The sequence below is a fragment of the Salvelinus sp. IW2-2015 genome, linkage group LG10 (genome assembly GCF_002910315.2).
Source record: "Salvelinus sp. IW2-2015 linkage group LG10, ASM291031v2, whole genome shotgun sequence".
NCBI lineage: Eukaryota > Metazoa > Chordata > Actinopteri > Salmoniformes > Salmonidae > Salvelinus > Salvelinus sp. IW2-2015.
Genome location: NC_036850.1, coordinates 18,950,015 through 18,969,902, shown reverse-complemented (window position 1 = coordinate 18,969,902; position 19,888 = coordinate 18,950,015). Strand labels below are relative to the sequence as shown.

Here is a 19,888-nt window from a genome sequence, read left to right as displayed (position 1 = left end):
GCCATGGAGCCTGGACCATCTTCATACCGTCTAATGATCAGTATCCGGTATAATGCAAGACAGCATATTCATCATTATCCCCTCATTCAAGTTCATTTACGTTCGTATTGGTTTGCATCAGGTTTCATTTTGTCTTTCAATTGCATGGACCTTTGTCTGGACTGGATAGATTACTGCAAGTTGATTTTGGTTCAACATTTAAGTCTATCAAAATATAAAGCCCAAAGAAATAAGGGCCTATTTTGACTCCTTTATTGACAATGCAATGATGGGTCAGGGTGCAATCAGATTTAATCGTTGACGTCTTTGTGTGGACAACAGACACCCTTGTGATAAATGCATGGTGACATTATGAGTTGACATTGAGAAGACACAGATTTCAGACAACTGTGATGTCCCGGTTTAGCACCTTGAAGGGATGAGCCTTTTGAGATGCATTGAGATTGGAGAGCAGGATTATTGCACAACATGAGATTTACTTAATCTGTGTCTTTCTCATTTCTTCCACATCGGCAACAACCAGGCTGAGTCGTGAGTAACCATGTTAGAGACGCTTCCATGGCTACCATGACCTTCACACTGAAGACGTTTAAAAGATTTGTCTGTTTGAATCTTTGCCAAGCATTGAAAAATGTATTCGAAGATCTGTTTATTGACTGGTTGCTCAAACCTCTCTTTTCATCTGTCAGATTTTTTTTATTGAAGGGACACATTTGATGTACAATAGGTCCCCCCATCTTTAATGACCCTCTGTTAACCAGACTTTCAATTTTCAGAAAAGCTCAAGCTTGTCTAAAACCTAGCCCATGTGAGAGGTCAGTCTGAGGAGGTGAGGATGATGAGAGCGAGCCAGGGGCTGAGAGAGAGTCTCATTTTAGGAGGGGCTGCATGGGGATTACTGGACTCTGATCCTGTTCATCGCTACCCATTGACCCCCACGTTCTCCCCTCTACAATCCTTCGCACCCTTTCAGTTAATTTGGCCTCAGTATATAATGACAGATGAGAATTGAATTCTAGTTTAAGGTGTGTTATTAAAACCATGCACCAATTCTCTCACCATTTCAAATGTCTTAATGCATTTCCTTATTATGTTACAACGCATGGAAGAAATGAAATGAGAATTAACAGCAATGGAACATACACTCCCATACGTATGTATTTGGACAGTGAAGGTAAAACTTTTAATTGAGCTCTGTACTCCAGAATTTCGGAGTTGAGAACAAATATTATATTTGAGGCAACAGTAGAAAATTATATATTTTATTTTAGGGTATTTTAATACATACAGTAAGGTCCGAAATTATTGACAAAAAAAAAAATATATAGATATATATATTTATACTATTTATACTAATACAATTGCTCAGAGAAAGGGATTTTGTTTAACAAGTCATCTTTTTTTTCTCAAAAAAGGTAGGGGTCAAAATTATTGACACCCCTGTTTTCAATATCTCACCTTACTAGAACAACGGCACTGAGCCTTTTTATAAAATGTTGGAGACATTGGGAAGGATCTTAGACCATTATTCCATACAGTATCCGTCAAGATCCCTGATATCTTTTGTCTGCGCCTATGGACTGCCCTCCAATTCAAATCACAGGTTTTTAATGGGATTCAAAACTGAGATGAGATTGCCATTGCAAAATGTCGATTTTGTGGAATTTGATGTGTGCTTAGTGTGCATAATGATAAATATCATACCAAATAATATTTAAAAAAAAGTGATTTCACTGAAATCACCTCCGCACTGCCAAAACATTCGATCATGTTTTGGGGGCATGATTTTCGTGCATCTGTAACTTTCTCACTCATCATTATTCACGATGCATTCATGATTATCCATAATCATGGTAGCATCTACATTAATGTAGAAGTGTTCAAGAACATATTATATTCTTATTTACAATAAAAGTGGCTCCAAAATGACCTATTACATTATTGATCATTAATTTCTATTGGGCAGAAAATAATCCGAAACACAACCAAAACAAAATGCAAATGTATCCAACAAGTTTGTAGACACAAGCTTGATGTAGTCATTGCGTGCTAGGAAAATGAGACCAAATACTAAACCTTTGACTACATTTAATACACTAAAAGGGCAATTTGTCCAATTACTTCTGACACCTTCAAATAGAGGACTAGAGACATAAAGTGCTGTCATTTCTAAACGGGTAAACAGATATGTATATAAAATACCACCAAATAAAATGTGACATTCTGTACTATCACCTCATACCTTATAAAACATTTGATCTCAAATCCAAAATGCTGGAGTGTAGAGCCAAATTAAATGTTTTAGCTTCATTGTCCAGATAAATACATAGTGGAGTGTACATAGCTCTGTTGGAAATATTGTCTAGACCAGTGGTTCCCAAACTTTTTATAATCTCGTACCCCTTCAAACATTCAACCTCCAGCTGCGTACCCCCTCTAGCACCAGGGTCAGCGCACTCTCAAATGTAGTTTTTTGCCATCATTGTAAGCCTACCACACACACACTATACAATACATTTATTAAACATAAGAATGAGAGTGAGTTTTGTCACAACCCAGCTCGTGGGAAGTGACAAAGAGCTCTTATTGGACCAGGGCACAAATAATAATATAATAATAATAAATTATTTTGTTCTTTATTTAACCATTTTACATATAAAAACCTTATTTGTTCATCGAAAATTGTGAATAACTCACCACAGGTTAATGAGAAGGGTGTGCTTGAAAGGATGCACATAACTCTGCAATGTTGGGTTGTATTGGAGAGAGTCTCAGTCTTAAATCATTTTCCACACACAGTCTGTGCCTGTATTTAGTTTTCATACTAGTGAGTCACATAGGTACGTGGTTGCAAAGGGCATCAGTGTCTTAACAGCGAGATTTGCCAAGGCAGGATACTCTGAGCGCAGCCCAATCCAGAAATCTGGTAGTGGCTTCTGATTAAATTACATTTTCACAGAACTGCTTGTTGCAATTTCGATGAGGCTCTCTTGTTCAGATATCGGTAAGTGGACTGGAGGCAGGGCATGAAAGGGATAGCGAATCAATTGGTTTGTGTCATCCGTTTCGGGAAAGTACCTGCGTAATTGCGCACCCAACTCACTCAGGTGCTTCGCAATATGACATTTGACATTGTCTGTAAGCTTGAGTTTATTTTTCACACAAAAAAATCATACAATGATGGAAAGACCTGTGTGTTGTCCTTGTTAATGCAAACAGAGGAGCTCCAACTTCTTAATCATAGCCTCAATTTTGTCCCGCACATTGAATATAGCTGCAGAGAGTCCCTGTAATCCTAGATTCAGTTCATTCAGGCGAGAAAAAACATCACCCAGATAGGCCAGTCGTGTGAGAAACTCATCATCATGCAAGCAGTCAGACAAGTGGAAATTATGGTCAGTAAAGAAAACTTTAAGCTCATCTCTCAATTAAAAACAACTTGTCAATACTTTGCCCCTTGATAACCAGCTCACCATATTTTTTTATCTTATTAACACTTTGTTCTAGCTAGCTATTTGTGTAGGCTGCTATCAAGTAAACACGCTACATGGTCGCTGCCCATATCATTGCATAGAGCAGAAATGACCATTTTCACTGTAGTGTTAACCATTTTCATTGTCGTGTCCAAAATGTCTTTCAAGCTGTCAGGCATTCCCTTGGCAGCAAGAGCCTCTCAGTGGATGCTGCAGTGTACCCAAGTGGCGTCGGGATTAGGGTTGCACATTTTGGGGAATATTCAGAGGTGGAAACTTTCCGTGGGAATTAACAGGAATATATGGGAATTAACGGAAATATATGCAAATGAATATTAATACCATTTACATGTAGATATTTTTGCATTGGATATATTAACCTTATCATATGGAGACAGAAACATAAACCTTTTACCTTATCATAAGTATACATAATTGCAAATGATTAAATACATCCAATAGAAATAAAAATCCGACTCTGTGGCCTCATCTTCACAGTCACTTTCCAACCTTGTTTAGGATGGCTCGTTGTCAGGCTCAAAAAGCCTCAAATTTGCCCGGATAGCCACCAATTTTTCAAACCTTGTATTGTTCAGCCTGTTGCGTGCTTTGGTGTGTGTGTTCCCAAACAAGGACCAGTTGTGCTCTGAGGTGGCTGATGTTGGTGGGATTTGGAGGCTGAAGGAGGCAACAGGGGAAAGAGCTTCAGATCCACAAAGTCGCTTCCACCAGGTGGCTGATGAGATATGTTGGCTGCCATATTGCATCTCCATCCCAAAGCCCTTGCATGGAAGTGTACTTCGCCAGACTTCCAAGAACCTTGCCCTCATCCAGGCCAAGGTGGAGAGACGAGGTAATGATGACACCATAGGCCTTGTTGATCTCTGCACCCGACAGGATGCTCTTGCCAGCATACTTGGGGTCCAACATGTACGCTGTGGCATGTATGGGCTTCAGGCAGAAGTCTTAACGCTTTTTGATGTATTTCAGAACTGCAGTTTCCTCTGCTTGGAGCAACAGTGAAGTGGGAAGGGCAGTACGGATTTCTTCTCTTACATCTGCAAGCAGAGCCTGAACATCAGACAGGATGGCATTGTCTCCCTCAATCCGTGCAATGGCTACTGCTATAAGTTTCAGGAGTTTCAGGCTGTTTACCACTCTCTCCCAAAATACATCATCCAGGGGGATCCTCTTGATGGGGCTGTCCATATTGGCAGACTGTGATATGGACATTTCTTGGAGAGACTCCTTCCCCTCCAGGAGACTGTCAAACATGATGCCCACACCACCCCAATGGGTGTTGCTGGGCAGCTTCAATGTGGTGCTTTTATTCTTCTCCCTTTGCTTGGGGAGGTAGATTGCTGCTCTAACTTGATGACCCTTCGCATACGTAGCCATTTCCTTGGCTCTCTTGTAGAGTGTATCCATTGTTTTCAGTGCCATGATGTCCTTGAGGAGCAGATTCAATGCATGAGCAGCACAGCCAATGGATGTGATGTGAGGGTAGGACTCCTCCACTTTAGACCAAGCAGCCTTCATGTTCGCAGCATTGTCTGTCACCAGTGCAAATACCTTCTGTGGTCCAAAGGTCATTGATGACTGCCTTCAGCTCATCTGCAATGTAGAGACCGGTGTGTCTGTTGTCCCTTGTGTATGTGCTCTTGTAAAATACTGGTTGAGGGGTGAAGATGATGTAGTTAATTATTCCTGCCCATGAACATTCGACCACCTGTCACGCCCTGACCGTAGAGAGCTTTTTATGTCTCTATTTTGGTTTGGTCAGGGTGTGATTTGGGTGGGCATTCTATGTTCATTTTCTATGTTTTGCATTTCTTTGTGTTTGGCCGGGTGTGGTTCTCAATCAGAGGCAGCTGTCTATCGCTGTCTCTGATTGAGAACCACACTTAGGTAGCTTTTTCCCACATGGTTTTTGTGGGTAGTTATTTTCTGTTTAGCTGTTTTGTTTGCCTGACAGAACTGTTCGCTTTCGTTCTTTCGTTGTTCGATTGTTTTTTTGGATTAAATCATGAACACTTTAAACGCTGCACCTTGGTCTCCTCTTCCTTCAGCCCACGAGAAGCGTGACACCACCCATCAGAGATGATTGCAATACAGTCTGCTTTCCCTATGATTTGCTTGACCTTCACTTGAACTCTGTTGAACTCTGCATCCAGCAAATGAGTAGATAAGGCATGTCTGGTTGGAGGGGTGTATGCTGGGTGAAGAACATTCAGAAATCTCTTCCAATACACATTGCCTGTGAGCATCAGAGGTGAAACAGTTGAACACACAGCTCGAGCAAGACATTCATCAGCATTTCTCTGACTACGTTCCTCAATTGAGTAAAAAAAACTTCTGATTCCAGGAGGACCATGAGCTGTTGCTATCGATAAGGTGTCTGATTCACCTCGAATAGAAGGTTGCTTGTTGTCAGAGGTTGCTTGTTGTCAGCGCTGAGGGAACTTTATGCACTAGGCCAGATGATTATGCATCTTTGTTGCATTCTTCACATATGATTTGGCACAGTATTTGCAAATGTACACAGCTTTCCCTTCTACATTAGCTGCAGTGAAATGTCTCCACACATCAGATAGTGCCTGTGGCATTTTCCTGTAAAGATTAGAAAAAAATGAGTAAAAAACCCCAAATACAATTCCATTGTCACGCCCTGTCCTTAGAGATCCTTATTATTCTCTATGTTTGGTTAGGTCAGGGTGTGACTCGGGTGGGAAAGTCTATGTTTTCTATTTCTTTGTTTTTGGCCGAGTGTGGTTCCCAATCAGAGGCAGCTGTCTATCGTTGTCTCTGATTGGGGATCATATATAAGTTGTCATTTTCCTTTTGGGGTTTGGTTGGATCTTGTTTTCTGTTTAGTGTCTGTGCCTGACAGAACTGTTCGCTTTCGTTTTTTTGTCCTTATTTTGTTTTGGTGTAGTCAATAAAAAGACGATGTACGCCTACCACACTGCGCCTTGGTCCACTCTTCCTTCTACTAACGAGAGCCGTTACATCCATGTACAGATAAATAGCTAAGCAGTTAGATTAAACAACTCCTTTGTAAGATAAATGTTTAAAATGAAACATGTACGGAAACAGGTGAATTAACACTCCTCAGTTAGCAGTCTGAAGCAAGCTAAAACCCACATGGTATCAAAAACGAACTAGCAGAAATTGTTAACAAGTTAGAAATGATTTAAACACACTTTGCTGTAGTCTATATTTACTAGTTAACAAAAAAATCATGTACGCATGTCAAATAAAATATATTCACCCCACCCAGTATTGTACTCAAAACTTACCAGAAAGCATGTAGTCCTTGGCTCAGACAGTGTAGTAGTGTGGGCTCAATAGCATCTCATTACTGTGCAAGATCTTGAGAATCAGCTGTACATGTGATGGAAGAGTGCACTGTGCATGCAGAGAGTTGCAATTCCATTGAATTGGGGATAGTTTAACCAAAGACCTAGAATTGCCTTATGTGTATCCCACAAAAAAAGGTTCACTGTTATAAGTTATCTTTTTTTAATGAATTTAAGCAAAAATTCCCAAATACCAGGGCTTAACTTCCCATGGAAAATTTTCCGAAAAGTTTCCGTCTCTTTGCAACCCTAGCAACTGCTTGGACGCGCGTTACCACTCCACTATGTTTCCTTGTCATGGCCTTTGCTCCTCCATCAGTACAGATACCAACATGAGCAGCACGTATGGCTACATACGGACCGTTAGTGGAATTCCCGCGAGATAGTAACGGTTAATGTGATTGGATGTTAATTATTTGATCAGGCTACCTGTATTTGACATTGTGTTGTTATTTCGCTGAACTCTAGATGGTTTCATTTTATTTTGGGCAGTGAAACGAGGCTACTCAGGCGAGAAAATACCTCACCCAATTGTATAGCCTAGTTGGAAAATATAAATGGACTGTTTGAAAATGTGAAGAAAAAAAAGAAATGTAATTTTTTTATGTGAATCACATTTTTATTTGGCATACCCCCGACGACATTGCACATACCGGGGAATCCCAGTTTGGGAATACCTGGTCGAGACGAATAGAATAATAGGAACAGACTTTGGTAAAATTATGTACATTTACCCTACTATGCAAAGGTTTGAAAATGATGTTTAATTATTAGGTATAGTCCTATATTATTTGTGCTACATTGTCAATGTTTTTTGTATACCTTGGCTTAGATTCACGTGTAGAGGAGATGTTAATTAAAAAGACTGAGTGTATGCACCTCTCTTTCAGCAGGAGAGTGTCTTTTGTCAGAGCCCTTTTTGAAGAGTCTTCTATTATGTGGGAGGAAAGCTATGCTCACCCATCTGATTATCAGAAAACCTGCTTTTCATCCTGTGCCTCTGCATCTATCACCCATGTGACAACCATAATGAAGCTTCTATTCTCCCCCTGTATCCATTGGAACCTATTTGATAAAAATTGAACACCTGTCTGTCACCTTTATATAAGATATAGACTTGTGTAAAACAAAGGTTAAGAAATACCTCTTACTGTAAACATCAAAAAAACAAACATGTTGGCCAACTGTCTCGATCAGATTACACAATAAGCATGCAAATCACTGTTCCAGGAACATGGTGTAATTATAGGGCTGTTGACACTAGATATGCAGTATGAGCAGACTTTGTAAATTACGTGGAGGGACCTAATTGAAGTGCACTGTATTTGTCACTGATGTTGCAATGGCTGATACGGTGATGAGTCTGGGTTGATGGGTAAGGGAGGATCTCATGTACGCACATGAATACATTTGTATGCAATAATTGACTGTCTGTATCAGTTCACCTGGACAATATTTCACTTCTTCTGTGAGAGCTGCATCTTGTCTCGCCATAACTGTTTTCCATATAAACAGTATAGCCATGGCTGAGCCACGTGAAAACAGAAAGACAGGTTTGACGTAGGAGGGCAGAGGGCAAACATGTGCAGTCAAGAGAGTGGACAATATGAGAAAATATGAATGCATGGTTCAATGGAAATTCAGGCTGTCAGGTCCATTTTGTGCAAGACATGGATCCACAGGATGAATGACAGCTAAAGGAAAGCTCTGGGGCAACAGTGTACGGGAAGTCAAATCATATTAACTGTATGGCCATGAACCTGACGGTGGCTGTTTAATTCAGTCTCTCTTCCTTCTGTAGGCAAATAGGGGTCCATGCTTTAGGAAGAGGAACAGAGATAGGCCCTACCACTGTCTCTAATTATAAGACTGCATCATCATTCATGAAACTGTGCATGATACATCTGCCCCCTCCCCCCACCCATAGAGTTTGTGTTTGGATGCAACCATACTCTATTTAACAACAAGATTTCCAAGTGGTGACAGCAGCACCACCATGTGAAGGACCAAGGGGAAAGAAAATCAATCTCAACATGGACACACATTTCACACATGATGAAACTTGTTGAAAATTCTCTCAAAATAAATACATACTGAATAGGCCTGCAAGATACAAAAAAGGGATAACTTGCACATAGATTGCAGTACCATGCAGTCAAAATGACTGAATCCACATAATAAAGTGACATGTATCTGTGTTTATCCGTCAATTTGTTGTTGTTGCTGTCTCTCTCTCTGTCTGTCTGCTAGATTATACTAACTAAAAGTATTTCTGAAACAACATTCACCGTGCATCAATAACAACAATCACTGTACTTGAAATGAGTGGCCTACTCCACCACTTTTCACGCCCTGGGAATCTTGAGTTGGCTCATTCACTCTAAAAATGCCTGTTCTCTGACGTTTACACATCCTGAGTCCCCAGTCTCTACTGGGCATGTCTCCGCCTCTTTAACAGAAACCTACTCCCGAACAACTGAAATAAAGTTTATTTACGGTCTGACTGCAGAGAATAGGCTAACAAATAAATATCGCGTGGAACAAAATGCCTGCAGTCTCTAAAGGAGATGGAATGCGTGGCCTCGCTGTGTTTATATCGGACATTAGGAACTGTGAGTAGTTGATGTTGACTTGTTGATTAGTTAGCTGCTAGCTACAGTTCATTTGGGAGGAATGCAAGGCTAGCTATGAAACAAGCTATCCCACGTAAAGGCTCACGCGCGCCATATTTAACTAGCTTGCTACTTAATTAACAAAAATAAACAACGAGTGGGTAGTTAGCTAACTACCCAGTTGCCTAGCAAATAGCTAACCTGCCAACGTCAGTTAACGGTACTGTAGCTAACAGAGTTAAGTTAGCGAGCAAACTGACGTTAGCCATGATAGCTAGCCAACGTTAGCTAGAGATTGAAGCAAAAATAGTCCGCAAAGGACGGTAGCTAACTATGTTTTCATAAACAAACTTCCAACATGTGAAATAAAGGTAAATAGCTAGCTACAGACAGCCAAGTCAAGATTTTACTGTACTAGTTATACTTAGCTAGCTGGTTTAATGTCACGCTAAACTAGCTAGTTTAGCAAACTAGCCAATGGGCGTGGGTCACACAGAGTCAGGAAATAAAAAAAAATGGCATTGTGACATTCATCATTTTGGCTGGCTGATGTTACATCGTTGTAGATTGATAATTTACACATTTTTGGTGCTGGGTATATCTAATCTAGTAGCAAACTAGTTACCTCCTACAAATGTTGACTGACAAGCTAACTAATTAGCTCCCTTTTCTCTCTAGCAACTAACATCATGCTCTGTCTATTAATGAGTGTGTATTCCTTCGACAATAACAATAATACTAGTCGCTGGATTGCATACACTACCATCAAAAAACCCAGCTGCAGTGCAGGGTTTTGTGGTGGTGGGACTGGGAACTTTCACCTAGACTAGAACTACGGAAGTCTAAATGTGCTCTGTGAGCAAATTAGTCTATTTAGAGCACTAGTTTCCCTGCGTAAATCCATAGCAGAGACAGTGAAGGTTACCAACTTTCTATAACTTCAATGTAGGTGTGAATGAGGCATGCTACAGAGCCATGCAGAAAAACTGATCCTAAACCGTAGGTCTGGGTCTGATCCTCCCGACCCAGGTATGCTCTCCTGACATAAATCCATGCCGTAATTTAGACATCTTACTACTACGACCATTGCTCCTGAAGGGTATCCAATTTATTTCCAGACCTCACCTCCCTAGTTCATGGTGCATAGGCACATCAATACACATTGCAGAAAAGAAAATAAACAATAATTTAGCCCAGTCTATGAGTACTGTGGTACAGCCAAACTGTTCGAATCCACAAGTGCTGTTGTTCAGGCTTGCAACTGCAGAACTTATGGCCCATACAGGTGACATTGAACATATAACATGTTTTATTTTCCATTTCAGGTAAAAGTAAAGAAGCAGAGATCAAGAGAATTAACAAAGAGTTGGCCAACATCCGCTCAAAATTTAAAGGTAAGTCAAGCAAAAGCCCTTAAATCTGGGTGTGAACACACTTTGGTGTCTGATGGTTCCACATAATGTTTGTGGACACTGGCACTAGTCACTTAGATTAACAGTGCCCTCCCCGGAGATCACCATGCAGCTACGCTGAATGTCAGAAGTGTTCTCTACCACCTGTTCTATCTAGCCTAAAATAAGTCTGCTGTTCCAAAGTGAAAATGGATAGTGGCTTCAATAAAATCAAGTGACTTGTGTTTTGGGGGGTAGAAAACATGTAGGGCCTACCGGCAATGTTGCTTTTGATGGGTTTATGGCCCAGCTCATTTTTATCATGAAACAACACATTTGTATGGAAAGGCTTGCCTTCCAAACTGATGGAGTACTTAGGCTACCACTGAGGCAGGCTATTTGGTTAAAGAATGACTACCCCTAAAAAGCAACTTCTTATTTTGAATATGTATTCTAGTGTCAAAATGTAATTCATCGTAAATAGGAAAATTTTGGTCATGAAGTCAGTCTTGTCCAAAACTGAGAGTTGTGAGATGATTATATATTTTTTTACTATCTCATGGAATGAAGGGTACTGTAACAGTTTTCTGTTGTTTGGGTTTATTTTAATCCTGCCCACAGCTGGCAGTACCCAAGTAGGCTAATCATACATTTGGAGCACAGCTGCATATGACCCAATTGTAACACCCATGATCAATTTGGTTTCACATTCGATATCCCTATGGGACAATATTTTAAAAGGTCAATAACTCCACATTTCAATGACATAAAATGCACCCACCAACTATAAATTGTTTAAATTCATAAAGTATTGTGCCATTTACATTGTATCATTTATTGACGGTCCCTAACTATCCCTAGAGATAGGCTATATAGGTTCAGTGAGGCAGGGAGAAGCTAAAGGGCATAGCCAGACAGGGAGAGTTGTTGAGTCAACTGTTCTGTCAGGAAACTGAGGGGGGCAAAGTATGTCAGCAGGCTGGAATCCTTTCCTCTGTTTTCCAGAGGAACTTCCTGTAGAGCTCTACAGAAAATCTTTTATGCTGTTTTTCTCTTCTCCTTTTCTGTCTTTCTCCTCTTCTTTCTCTCTCAATACACACATTCATGAAAGGTTTTATGATTGTGATATAAACATCTTCATGTTTATCTTTCTTTGAACCAGATAATACTTAGTTTACGCGGAAAGTTCATAAACGAGAGAGAGAATTATAGCCTTATTTTAGAGAAACTAATCCTTAATGTGGAGCCCCTCCTAATCTCTCTCATGGGACAACGTCCCACACACAATGGAGGTGGGGTTCCAGACAGGGGTGTGGGCTCCATTAAACCCCCACTTTCAGAATGCTGTTGCAGCTCTTCATGCTATAATGTGCGTTGGTCTACATTTGTTAGCGCACTTCCAGGTTTCCTGTAAGCGGCATTGGACATACTTTATTTATTTGTGCAACATTCTGAATCCGTCATTATTTTCGTTGCACAGCTGCACTCATTTGGCCTCCCACCATTTGCCCTCTTTCACCAAGGTGAAAAAAGTGCTGCACTCAGCTTCCTGTCTTGTGGTGCTGACTCACCCTCTCCTCAACTACAGTCGGTTGTGGGATTGATTTACCTAGCAACATGGAATGCCATACTTTTATCTATTCCTAAGTGGGTTTCACGTTTTTGTTCCCTTTATAGGAGTGGTTAGCATGTTTCTCTTTTAGAAGGGAAGAACACTAATGCTCCGTGCTCTCAAACACATGTGATCAGTCATGGTGACTTGGCTTGCCTTAAAAGGAAGGAAAGAAAGAATACTTTTTTTTTTTTTTTTTTTTGCTTCTAAATCTTCATAGTCATGACAACAACCTTTCTGTTTTGCTGCAGGAGACAAAGCACTAGATGGATACAGTAAGAAGAAATATGTCTGCAAGCTGCTTTTCATATTCCTTCTTGGCCATGACATCGACTTTGGCCACATGGAGGCAGTCAACCTGCTCAGTTCCAACAAGTACACAGAGAAACAAATTGTGAGTAGAGAAGCCGGTCTTTGAATTTGTTTGTGTGATTGTGAGTGGATTAAGTTATGTATCTAATTGTGTTATAAACACAGTGTTTTGTCCAATCTATCCTCAAGGTTTATTTAAGCTATTATGATAACTTCCATTTAATTCCTTTCAGGTTTGATAAACGCTTTGTTTCTATCCAAATCCACAGGGTTACCTGTTCATCTCAGTGTTGGTCAACTCAAACAGTGACCTCATCAGCCTGATCAACAATGCCATAAAGAATGACCTGTCCAGCAGGAATCCCACTTTCATGAACCTGGCCTTGCATTGCATTGCCAATGTGGGCAGCAGGGAGATGGCTGAGGCTTTTGCAGCTGAGGTGCCCCGCATTCTGGTGGCTGGGTAAGAAAGGGTAGTGGTGTGGAGCAGACTTATCCTAATGACCGAGGTACCCTCTCTGTCAGTTTAACATTTGAGGCTGTAACTTTCAGTCAGGCCTTTTCACTTTAAAAAAATTAAGCTATGTACCAGGTAAGTGATGCTGATGTGCTGTCATAATTTGCCAGGGTTTGTCTTGCAGGGACACTATGGACAGTGTGAAGCAGAGTGCTGCCCTGTGCCTACTGCGTCTTAACAGGACCTCTCCAGACCTAGTACTCATGGGGGAGTGGACCGCCCGGGTGGTTCATCTGCTTAATGACCAGCACCTGGTACGGACTGCCATGGGGCCAGGGGTTATTATGCGAGGACTATGGACCTTTGGTTTTAGTGAGGGAGATTTGGATCGGTGGGGTGTGGAGGAGAGGATTCTTTCACCATGTCTTTCTGTCTTCATTGTTAGGGCTATGTTTGAGCTAAATTAATAGTTTGTAGGCGTAATGAGGGGAAAACGTTGCATGCAAAAAACATTGGATTGGTTTGTGTATAGTGTAATATTAATGATTAGCTGTTTGTGTGTAATGGCAGTTGTATTACTTTTGCGCAGGGTGTTGTGACCGCTGCCACCAGCCTGATTACCACACTGGCACAGAAGAGCCCAGAGGACTTCAAGACCTCTGTCTCCTTGGCTGTAGCCAGACTCAGCAGGGTAATCATATGGCCGCGTGCAGGACTTTTCTTTCTTCTTTCATCAATATGTTACGTTTTATTTCAGGTTTTGTCCAATGTCTACTTTTGACCATTGAATATCATTATTAACCTTAGATATTAGTCAGTTGTTTGCTTGAGGCGTAATGTGTTAGTCATGTCTCATGTTCTCTAGATCGTCTCCTCGGCCTCCACTGACCTGCAGGACTACACCTACTATTTTGTTGCAGCTCCCTGGCTTTCTGTCAAGCTCCTGCGTCTCCTACAGTGCTATCCTCCACCTGGTAAGAAGCTGTGTGAGCATGATGACATGCGTGTGGGTGTTTGACTATATGAACATAATATTACTCAGAAAAGGGCTGTAGTGTTGCCGGGATGAACATAGTTGTGCTTTCATCTGCGACCCCCTTCCTCCCCCTTTCCTGCCCCCTCAGAGGATGGTGCGATCCGGGGCCGTCTGACCGAGTGTCTGGAAACCATCCTGAACAAGGCCCAGGAGCCTCCCAAGTCGAAGAAGGTGCAGCACTCCAACGCTAAGAACGCTGTGCTGTTTGAGGCCATCAGTCTAATCATCCACCATGACAGGTCAGTCCCTCTCCCAGTTGCAGCAGCTACAGAGGACCAATGTATTCAAGAAATGCAGTTTGTATGTGTTGCGTTGGACTGTCCTGGTGACAATGGCACCAATGTCTTTCTCCCAACAGCGAGCCCACTCTGCTGGTGCGGGCCTGTAACCAGCTGGGCCAGTTCCTCCAGCACCGGGAGACTAACCTGCGCTACCTGGCCCTGGAGAGCATGTGCACCCTAGCCAGCTCCGAGTTCTCCCATGAGGCCGTTAAGACGCACATCGAGACGGTCATAAATGCCCTCAAAGTACGCTAACACACTTGTACCTGCATTCACAAGCTACATATGCCAATCCTAGTACTCAGTGTTTTCTTGAGTACATAGTGTATGTATGCCTGTGTCTGTTTTGTTCCTGTTAATGTGACTCTGCTTTAGTCCTGATGTTTGTGTTTGACCTGGTTGAATCCTGCAGTCAGAGAGAGATGTCAGTGTGCGTCAGCGTGCTGTGGACCTGCTCTATGCCATGTGTGACCGCAGCAACGCCAAACAGATTGTAGCAGAGATGCTCAGGTACCTGGAGACGGCAGACTACTCCATCAGAGAGGAGATAGTGAGTTCTAACCCAGTATCTAACCATTTCTCTAATAATTTCACCAACCAAAAGTTTATGATGGCTTCATGTTTTAAATGCCACTGAGATAATTTGGAAGAATACGTTCCACAGAACTAAATAAAAACATGAATGCCATCGTTCTTTGATCTGATAAGACTACCTCTCACCACAGGTGCTAAAGGTGGCCATCCTGGCAGAGAAGTATGCAGTTGACTACACCTGGTATGTTGACACCATCCTCAACCTGATCCGCTTCGCTGGGGACTATGTCAGTGACGAGGTCTGGTACCGCGTCATCCAGATCGTCATCAACAGAGATGAAGTGCAAGGTTATGCTGCCAAGACAGTGTTCGAGGTGCTTATTTTATTTTTATGAATAATCTGTCTTTAAACGAGCCATGGGGGAACATCTACCTAACTCATTGTAACCTAATGTTTGTCTGTCTGGATTGACTAATGGTGCTTCTGTTCTGATATAGGTGTGTTTCCTTAATCATATTAGTTTTAAGCAGCTCACTTCCGATGCTCATCACAGGCTCTGCCTGCTTGGATGTGACCTGTGAGGTCAGGGGGATGGATAGCGTCATTCACTATTCACCACTAAACCTGTCTTTGTCTTCTCAGGGAGGAAACTATGAGCCCGCCTTGTGCTTTTTGGTACAGCAATATGAGATGACTTGATTCTCTCTTCAGTCTCTGCTTGTGTCTGTCTCACTGTCTCTCACTGGTAGGTCACTGTAAGATCCTAAAACAGACCCATGCAGACTGCTGCTCCATCCCTCCATCCCAGTTTTATGGATGTGTAGTCTTGAGCCCTCCCTCCTCTTCAGTGTCTTTCCTCCTTCATTGCCCATTATCTCTACCACTGCATACTCTGACATCAGATACATTGATGTCTACTGCAGATATACATACTTTCAGAACCAGTGAGACGCCTTCCCATTTTTCCTTTAGTCTGTTCCAACATAGTTTCAGCTGCTTTTTATTTTAGTTACATTTGTCCCCATATTCAGACTTGCTACCCCACATACTGGTCTGTCCAGATTGAATCTCAACTTCATGACATACCCATCATGGAAATGCCCTCATGTGCATGTTAAGATCTGCTGACTGATATGTTCTCAGCCCCGTATCCCTCCACTCTGGTAGGAGTTTGTGTGGGATTTGCTTGATACCGTTTTGTTGTGTTGCTCCCAAATCCCCAACCACCCACACACTCCAATCCATTATCCTATTTCATACATACAGTTGAAGTCAGAAGTTTACATACACCTTAGCCAAAACATTTAAACTCAGTTTTTGACAATTCCTGACATTTAATCCTAGTAATAATTCCCTGTTTTAGGTCAGTTAGGATCACCACTTTATTTTAAGAATGTGAAATGTCAGAATAATAGCAGAGAGAATTATTTAATTTCAGCTTTTATTTCTTTCATCACATTCCTAGTGGGTCAGAAGTTTACATACACTCACTTAGTATTTGATAGCATTGCCTTTTAACTTGTGTCAAATGTTTTGGGTAGCCCTCCACAAGCTTCCCACAATAATTTGGGAGAATTTTGGCCCATTCCTCCTGACAGCTGGTGTAACTGTTTGTAGGTTTGTAGGCCTCCTTGCTCGCACACGCTTTTTCAGTTCTGCCCACACATTTTCTATAGGATTGAGGTCAGGGCTTTGGGATGGCCACTCCAATACGTTGACTTTTTTGTCCTTAAGCCATTTTGCCACAACTTTGGAAGTATGCTTGTGGTCATTGTCCATTTGGAAGACCCATTTGCGACCCAGCTTTAACTTCCTGACTGATGTCTTTAGAAGTTGCTTCAATATATCCACATAATTTTCCTGCCTCATGATGCCATCTATTTTGTGAAGTTCATCAGTCCCTCCTGCAGCAAAGCACCCCCACAACATGATGCTGCCACCCTTGTGCTTCACGGTTGGGATGGTGTTCTTCGGCTTGCAAGCCTCCCCTTTCCCTCCAGACATAGCAATGGTCATTATGGCCAAACAGTTCAATTTTTGTTTCATCAGACCAGAGGATATTTCTCCAAAAAGTACGATCTTTGTCCCCATGTGCAGTTGCAAAGCGTAGTCTGGCTTTTTTATGGCGGTTTTGGAGCAGTGGCTTCTTCTTTGCTGAGTGGCCTTTCAGGTTATGTTGATTAAGGACTCGTTTTACTGTGGATATAGATACTTTTGTACCCGTTTCCGCCAGCATCTTCACAAGGTCCTTTGTTGTTCTGGGATTGATTTTCGCGCCAAAGAACGTTCATCTCATGGAGACAGAAGGCGTCTCCGTCCTTAGCGGTATGACGGCTGCGTGGTCCCATGGTGTTTATACTTGCGTACTATTGTTTGTACAGATGAACGTGGTCCTTCAGGCATTTGGAAATTGCTCCCAAGGATGAACCAGACTTATGGTGGTCTACAATTGTTTTTCTGGGGTTGGCTGATTTCTTTTGATTTTCCCATGATGTCAAGCAAAGACGCACTGAGTTTGAAGGTAGGCTTGAAATACATCCAAAGGTACACCTCCAGTTGACTCAAATGATGTCAATTAGCCTATCAGAAGCTTCTAAAGCCATGACATCATTTCTGGAATTTTCCAAGCTGTTTAAAGGCACAGTCAACTTAGTGGATATAAACTTCTGACCCACTGGAATTGTGATACAGTGAATTATAATTGAAAATAATCTGTCTGTAAACAATTGTTGGAAAAATTACTTGTGTCATGCACAAAGCAGATGTCCTAACCGACTTGCCAAACTATAGTTTGTTAACAAGAAATTTGTGGAGTGGTTGAAAAACTAGTTTTAATGACTCCAACCTAAGTGTATGTAAACTTCTGACTTCAACTGTAACTCTGACTCTTTCCTTTCCACAGGCACTCCAGGCCCCAGCCTGCCATGAGAACCTGGTAAAGGTCGGAGGGTACATTCTAGGGGAGTTTGGGAACTTGATTGCAGGAGATTCAAGGTCAAGGTTAGTAACCAATCAATGCCATATATTTCAGTGATCCACTGTTATTCTCAGTTGGAGACAGTGGAGGCTGCTGAGGGAAGGACGGCTCATAATAATCGCTGGAATGGTATCAAAAGCATGGTTCCATGTGGTTTATTCCATTACATTGTCTCCATTCCAGCAATTACGAGCCGTCCTACCCTCAGCAGCCTCCAGTGATTGGAGAAATGTACAGTCAATAATATGCTTTGGAGTAGAGGTCGACCGATTAATCGGAATGGCTGATTAATGAGGGCCGATTTCAAGTTTTCATAACAATCGGTAATCGGCATTTTTGAACACCGATCATGGCCGATTACATTGCACTCCACGAGGAGACTGTGTGGCAGTCTGACTACCTGTTATGCGAGTGCAGCAAGGAGCCAAGGTAAGGTGCTAGCTAGTATTAAACGTATCTTATAAAAACCAATCTATCTTAACATAAGATAGCATCTAGCTTGTCCTGCGTTACATATAATCGATGCGGTATCTGTTAATTTATCATTGAATCATAGCCTACTTCGCCAATCGGGGGATTTAACAAGCGCATTCGGGGAAAAATCACTGTCGTTTCACCAATGCGTACCTAACCATAAACATCAACGCCTTTCTTAAAATCAATACACAAGTATATATTTTTAAACCTTCATATTTATTTAATATTGCCTGCTAACATGAATTTCTTTTAACTAGGGATATTGTGTCTATTCTCTTGCGTTCTGTGCAACAGAGTCAGGGTATATGCAGCACTTTGGGCCGCCTGGTTCGTTGCGAACTGTGAATACAATTTTTTCCTAACAAAGACGGCCAACTTCGCCAAACGGTGGATGATTTAACAAAAGCGCATTTGCGAAAAAAGCATAATCGTTGCACGAATGTACCTAACCATAAACATCAATGCCTTTCTTAAAATCAATACACAGAAGTATATATTTTTAAACCTGCATATTTAGTTAAAAGAAATTCATGTTAGCAGGCAATATTAAACAAGGGAAATTGTGTCACTATCTTGCGTTCATTGCATGCAGAGTCAGGGTATATGCAACAGTTTGGGCCACCTGGCTCGTTGCGAACTAATTTGCCAGAATTTTACGTAATTATGACATAACATTGAAGGTTGTGCAATGTAACAGGAATGTTTAGACTTATGGATGCCACCCGTTAGATAAAATACAGAACGGTTCTGTATTTCACTGAATGAATAAACGTTTTATTTTCGAAATTATAGTTTCCGGATTTGACCATATTCATGACCTAAGGCTCATATTTCTGTGTGTTATTATGTTATAATTAAATCTATGATTTGATAGAGCAGTCTGACTGAGCGGTTGTAGGCAGCAGCAGGCTCGTAAGCATTCATTCAAACAGCACTTTTGTGCGTTTCCCAGCAGCTCTTTGCATTGCGCTGTTTATGACTTCAAGCCTATCAACTCCCGAGATTAGGCTGGTGTAACCGATCTGAAATGGCTAGCTAGTTAGCGGGGTGCGCACTAATAGCGTTTCAAACGTCACTCGCTCTGAGACTTGGAGTAGTTGTTCCCCTAGTAGAGGGAGCTTTTGTGGAGCGATGGGTAACGATGCTTCGAGGGTGGCTGTTATCTATGTGTTCCTGGTTCGTGCCCAGGTAGGGGCGTGGAGAGGGACGGAAGCTATACTGTTACACTGGCAATACTAAATCAAAATCAAATCAAATCAAGTTTATTTTATAAAGCCCTTCGTACATCAGCTAATATCTCGAAGTGCTGTACAGAAACCCAGCCTAAAACCCCAAACAGCAAGCAATGCAGGTGTAGAAGCACGGT

General features: G+C 41.6%; 1 pseudogene; it reads left to right on the top strand.

Moving 5' to 3' along the window:
- Nucleotides 1-9,241: 9,241 nt before the first annotated feature.
- LOC111969460 (AP-2 complex subunit alpha-2-like) overlaps nucleotides 9,242-19,888 on the top strand; it is a 24,337-nt pseudogene continuing 13,690 nt past the window's right edge.